The sequence below is a fragment of the Vitis vinifera genome, chromosome 15, assembly GCF_030704535.1.
Source record: "Vitis vinifera cultivar Pinot Noir 40024 chromosome 15, ASM3070453v1".
Taxonomy (NCBI): domain Eukaryota; kingdom Viridiplantae; phylum Streptophyta; class Magnoliopsida; order Vitales; family Vitaceae; genus Vitis; species Vitis vinifera.
The window spans coordinates 1,182,449-1,189,269 of record NC_081819.1 but is presented as its reverse complement, the minus strand read 5'-3'; the positions used below and the strand labels follow the sequence as shown (position 1 = coordinate 1,189,269).

At 40.7% G+C, this 6,821-nt stretch overlaps 1 long non-coding RNA gene across 1 annotated transcript; it reads left to right on the top strand.

The window, feature by feature from the left end:
* The first annotated feature begins 201 nt into the window (after positions 1 to 201).
* On the top strand, positions 202 to 6,586 carry LOC109123991 (uncharacterized). Its single transcript, XR_002031919.2, has 2 exons — positions 202 to 6,321; positions 6,431 to 6,586. It is a non-coding gene; the product is annotated as an uncharacterized LOC109123991 (long non-coding RNA).
* The last annotated feature ends 235 nt before the right edge of the window (positions 6,587 to 6,821 follow it).

The window sequence follows — 6,821 nt, the reverse complement described above, 5'->3', positions numbered from 1 at the left end:
CTGATAACTTGGGTGTTGTTGATTTCACATTCAGCAATTTCTTCTTAATCTTTTTCATTTTTTGTCTTATTTCGAAGGAAATTAATGAGCAATTTTAAAAATTCTTCTAAAGTTACTGTAGACCCCCATTTTGGGGAGCTGTGATTTTTCTCACGTTTCCTTTCTTGCAGCTAGCTGTGGCCAGATGTCACCATCCTAGGAGTCCACATGTTGTCCTGAGATTGGCTGTTGTGGAATCAAAATAGTGGTTTTAAGAGCCAGTGAGAAGGTGACACGGGGTGTGAGGGAATCTGCAAAAGCTGCAGACCGTTTTGCCAGCTGCAGGTGGGGCTGGAGGTGGAGTGCCTTTCAGGTGGTGTTTTTCCATTAGAGAGAGGGCGGCAGAGATCTTGAGGAAGAGAGAGAGCTTTGGTTTGGTTTTTTGGGGGGGGGAGATATTTTTGGAAAGAAGAACCAGAGAAAAAAAAAAGTTGAGGGGGAGAGCTAGGGGGAAAAAGGTATTCGTTGAGCGAGAGAGGAGGAAGCAAGCTGGGGAGGGGAACCAGAGTGTTGGGATGAAAAAGAGATGAGGCGGTTTTGAGTTGAAAAGATTACCAAGAACCAGAGAAAAAGGGCCTCCAGGTTTTTCCCGGGGGTAAGTTTTCCACTATGTTCTTGTTTCTTTCTTTTTACTGTTCATATATTGATATTGAGATGCATTGTTGTTGATCTTTGGATGGGTTATGCTCTGTTCTTCATAGTTGACTGCTCCTCTTTTGCTTCTGTTTATGACTGGAAATTGATTTAACTTTGTTTTATCTCCTCTGTGGCATTTTAATGAGGAAAGACCTTTTAATTCACTCATCCGCAAGCCCACTTACTAAGAGGTGAAGTATAGTTCTTCATGCTTCATCCTATTTGCTTCCTCCATTGCTCTGTTTTTCCATTTTTTTTTCCTCTCTGCTTTTGGTGTTTGGACTTTCTTGGGTATGGAGCCGTAATGGGGAGTGAACTGTGAGAAGAGAGGGCTGTGAGTTAGCTTACTGCTCCAGATCCGTGATCCAGTGGACGAGATGTATACATGTGTTGTATTAGTTGATGTTTTGGCTCCCATACTTGAGGTTCCTCCCGTGAACGAAGGTCCCAGAAATGGAGTTTGACTTCTTGTAATTGCTAAAATAGTTGGAGCTATGCATCGGTTCAAATGAAGCAGGAGTTTGTTAACCAGACTGTGTTCATGGATGCTCTGTTTTGGACCTCAGTGAGAATGAAATTGGTTTGATTCTATCCTTGTGGATCTAAAGGCGATTAAAAGGATCCAAGGTGGTGAGCAGGGAACACTTGAGGCTGGTTTTGTTCTTGTCTCAGCTGGCGTCCGCGCTATTGATGATGTAATTCCAGGTTCTATGTTAACTCACAAGGCAGAAGAGGGAGGCAGAGATCTTTCCTGAGGGGAAGCTTGAAGAAAGAAATCTGAGGCGACGGAGCAGAGAGAGGAAGCTGAGGGAAGACATCTAGTGCATTTTCAGGGGGTTTCTGGGAAAGTTTAATTTGGTTTAATAGCATCAGCTGTGGAAAGAAGCCAAGGATTTTGAGGGATTATTTCCAATTGTCAATGTGGATGATGACCATTCTCAGAGTCATTTCTGAGTTGGATGGATACGGCTGTATCGAATGTGGACTCAAGATTCTGGAGTGCAGTATGGCAATCCGATTCATTGTTGGCTTCTAGAGTTGAGAAATTCAGACCCATGGTCTTCATGGCAGGACATTTGGTTTCAATGTCGGACTGGTGCAGTCCCTTGCATTGGTTATATGCAGGCGCATGTATTTATGGAGTCCGGTGGTTGTTGTCGGAAATTGTTCCTGGAGAGGATAAAGGTCAGTGATGCCTCCTAAAGTGGTGTTCACTCAAGTTATTGAAGTTCCTGTGCCTTTTAAAATGCAGATACTCAAGTAATGCCTATGATGTCCATCAACCTCCCTGAAATTCCATAAGAAGCATTGGTGGAGATCTCGTTTTGATTATGCAGTTTAAAGTGGTGGTCCTTGAGATTTCTAGTCAACTGTTAGAATCCGATGTTTGTGGGAGAGAAGAGAAGGGTTTAGTTATGCATCTTCCAACTACAGCTTATTTATATGCTTCACTAACAGCTGAGATTACCCCCCATTCTTCCGAGGTTAAAATGGCCAGTTCGGAGTGGCTTTTGTGGGTCATTCGAAGAGAAAACTGGAATTTCTAAGATCGGAAATGGCTGCTGCTGTAAGGTAACTTATTGCAAGGATGAGGAGTTTGGGATGGTTGTGAGAGGAGAAGACTCCTAAACTGATGGTGCAGCTCGATCCAAGTTTTATGGATGCTAAATGCATTCAGATTTTGTTTTGATGGTAAGACTTGCCAAGCCGAACAGGGGAATATATTGAAAGATCAGACGAAACTTTGGCTAACCAAATCGCAGAATATCCAAATGGCTATGATATATGGACTAAAGAGAGTCCTGTGAAATGGAAATCAGGGCATCATGTTGAGAATCTTGAACCACAATTCAATTCTGATGGTCTCACCTTCCTGCGCAAACTAAGCATGGTTCCGTTTCATCCTGCATTGGGTTGATTTCAGATTGAGAGAGGGGTGAAAATGGCATTAGCGGACTTTTTTATGGTCCTCATTATTTTTCCACATCTCACCGTCTACCCACCCTATCCTCTAATATCTCATATAATGGTCACCTCTGTTATGTCCTATACCCATCAACTATGCCTCATACCACCATGCACCATGTCATTCCTCACCCTACATGATCCTTGTCTCCATTCCCATGTAAATATTCCACTAATCATCTCCCCATTCTCCATACTTTCCACTTACAATACCCATGCCTCATGACACCCTGCACATGACCATACTTCATCCTACCACCTTTTCTCTCACTACACCACGGGTATGCCCACTTACCCTCTCATTCTAACATCTTTTCTACTCCACTCCTACTAACCCATTCCTTTGTCATGACGTCAATGCCCATTCACCAACTGTCTTACATCCATAGCCATCAAACCTCTCTCAAGTCCACCCCACACCACTTCATGCCCACCACTTGAAGTTCACCTATCACCATACCCACGGGCATGGGACTCATACATACCCATTGTCAACAGTCCACTCCCCCACCATATTTATTCACCTTTCTCTCTAAGCCTATTTACACTCCTTATCACCTCCTCTCACCACCTTGCTATTATGCCCCATGTCTACACCTTGCACACCCATCAAACTCTTCAAACCTATATTCAAAAATCACCAATCCACGTGCATGGGACTCATGCAAACCCTTCTCTCATCTTATCCATCTTCATTCTTCCCACAGCACCTGCCCATGGCCACTCATCACCTTTTCTCTTTCATCACCACCCTCACACGCCCGTTCTCTCTCATTAACTTTCATACCCATTTCCTCTATTTCTCTCATGCCCATAGCTGATTCCACTCATCATTCTCCTCCTAAACCCACTAAATCCATCAGTCTCATCACCCTTCGCGCTCCCTATATCCACCGCCAATTGACCATTCCGTTCTCATACCCATAACTTCTCATTCATTATCTTTCTGTTCACCTCACCAAAGGAATATTGCTTCTTTATCTCTCATGCCTTTCTCTCTCTCACTCTCATGCGCCTTCATCCCCCACGTGGCTCATCCAAAATTCAACATTTTAGAAGAATTCGCTTAGGATACCATTCCCCTCGTCCTTGGGTCTCTTCCGAAGCTTGATGCGTGCTAATCCAGTTTTGATGAAACTGATTGTTGATTCAGTATTCACTCAGTAATAGGAGTGGCAGCCGCGACCTGGAATCCTTTCATTCATGCACACCTGATAGAGTCATACTCCCATGCGCACTCTGCGGCTCAATATATGCAGTCCTAGGAAAACTGATTTTGGAGCAGTGGACCACCCAAGAGTGAAGATCTCATCATAGATCCATCCCAGAATCTCCGTGTGTGGGTTATATCTGAAGATTGCTCTTCTCTGTGCTCTACATGGTGAGAAGTGCCAAGCTTCCTTTGATCCTATCAGCAACAGAGTTCAGATTTTCAGGGGTTTCATCAGGTTTGAATGGACCAAATGCACCAGAAATGCTTGGGATACAGATGAATTCTCTTCATGTGAAAGTCTCTATGTTGTTGCTGATTGTGGCCAGCATGTCCCTCGAGAGTTACGAACATCACTCGTGCTTGCGTCTGAATGCTGAATCCTGTTAAAAACGTATTGAATCCAGCATGAAGTGGGTAAACCGTGGTATTGCATAAATCAGACAACGGATCAGGTTTATTCCTTTATGTCAGTATGCATAGTCACTCCCAATGACTACTCAGTAGCTACACGCGGAAGAGTGAGTAGGGTCCCACAATGCTATTTGCCAGACCAAATGACTATTCTAACACCTCATCCCATCACATGGGCTGCTTTGACCTTGGAATTTTTGTGGAAATGAACCAACGTTCTAGGAAGTGCCTTGCGGAGAAGATGCAGCTGAGATACCAGTGAAGACTGATGGTTGTTGACGTGTAAAACCTGAGAATGAATATGGGATTCTAGCATAGTGATGCCAGGCTGATGACTGCAAGAAAGGTTCAAAGACCCTGATTATCAAGTTATCTTTATAGCAAGTATAACCTCATGATGCCATTATCTGGTCAATCCATAAAGTTTTTGCTACATGGAGGTTTGGGGTACTAAGTGAGTTGAAGATCAAGTCTACATGGCCGAGATGTTGATGCCAGAGAAGGTTCCAGTGATGTTAGCAGCAGATCGAGTAATTCATATGTTCATGTTTGGGGAAGGGTATTAGAGACATATGGGAAATTGCAAGAGATCATCTTCAGAGGCAGAGATAGAATAATGTGCAGTCAGTGTTCAAGGTGCCCCAAGTTTGCATTCCTAGTCTGCATGGCTTGTTTAGTCATCCCTATGCCACGTATCACCTCCCATTCCATCAATCTTTTGGCTTAAAAAATAATTTCTGACATCTTTTCTTGCAAATAACTTTTTAAACATCGATTTTCAAATAATTTAAATATTTTCCATCTTTCATCCTTAGGTTTTCTTTAGGTTCCAAAATCCCATTTTTTTTAATAAAACTTTGTTGTCATCTTTCCTTCCAGCAAACAATTTTCACACCTCCTTCGTTTTAAAATGTTTTAAAATAAATATGAATTTAAATTCCGTAATTCCAAATAATGGAATTTATGGAATTAATTCATGCAAAAATAAATGGGCTTTGGTGGGGGCCCAACATCAAATAAATTTTCTTTAAAATAAAAATGAATTTTGAGTGGAGTGCCATGCGTGCCTTTGATGATTTTGTACTCGATTTAGTGATATGTGAGCTATGTTTATGCTCTTTATTTTGCACTAACCCTCTCTTGATAGCGCATAGTGGTTCGCTGCTCAGGTACATACTCATTCCTACTCTTTTTAGTCTATGTGCATTTTCTGACTCCCGTATGTGCATGATTTGATTTGAGTATTCATTGATTTTCTCATTGATTGCCATGTCAGCTTCATTTCATTAGTAGAGACCCGACTTTAGGGACTTAAAGGGGTGCTACGGTCTTCACCGTACCTTCCCGATAAGTAACCTGACCCCCGAACCCGATCCGGTTTTTCACATACCACCTTTTCCAAAATAAGGAGTCACACTTAGGGTTTTTCTTTCTTATTTTGTTTACCCTTTAAAAATAAAACAAAAATAAGTGGCGACTCCAAGTCATTTTCAAATAATCAATAAAAATCAATTTTTCAAATAATAAAAACGAGTTTCGCCATCGAGTGGGAAACGCATTCGAGCGATCGAAATGCGGGGTCCACAGTTACATTTTCTTTTCTTTGCTTTTTTTTTTTGGTATCGTTTTCCAAATTAAAAAAGAAAAGAAAAGAAAATCAAATTCAAAGTTTGTTATCATAATCTAACATGATGATGTGGCAATTTGGTGTATTTTACCATATAAGTAATCATTGCTACTCATAGATGTCTTTTAGACTCATTAATTGGTTTTTTAAAACAAATAACTTTGCCTCCCTCTATCTCTTTGTGGTAATTGGTTTTAGACTCGTTGATTATCCGTTTTCCACGAGTCAGCTCATCTTTGATTACGGGTAAGGTTCTGCTGCTATCAGAATGCGTTTTGATAGTCTTTTTAACTGCTCTTGATTGAAGTACTGATGTGAATTTTGGAGAAGAAGATTATCCAATTCATGATGCATATGTAGGTGAAGCTCCTGCTGGGAGTCATGTGGATGTGGTTTCTATCTACTGTATTTCATGTGGAAGCTGGCTTGGGTAGGCAATAGCAAGGATTTATATATTTGACAAATTTATTAATTTTCTCTTTGATTTATCTATATATTAATTGATATTAAGACTGATAATCATGGCACACATGTTACAGATTGGGCAGTACTTGCCACCCTGTAATCCGTGAAGGCCAATTTGTACTCGCATGTGGTGGTGGTGTAAGGATAGAAGTTGTATTTCCTATGTAAATTTCTCTATACATTTGTTAAAATTTATTCCAATTAACTATATATTTCTATTATCTCTTTCTTGCAAATATGTGATTTTAATAATTTATTCGCCAAGGAATGTGATTTCAATTTGATAATATAATCCTAACTAATTAAGTCAATGTGATAAGGACTATGTTTTACTTGAACAAATGTTTTTCTATCCAAAGACATTTATTAATATTACTTGAAAGCGAACTTGTTATCCGGAACTAAGTTGTTGGCGCTTTCACCTTGCTTTTGACTACAATTTTATTCTAGTAGTGTTTCTTTTCT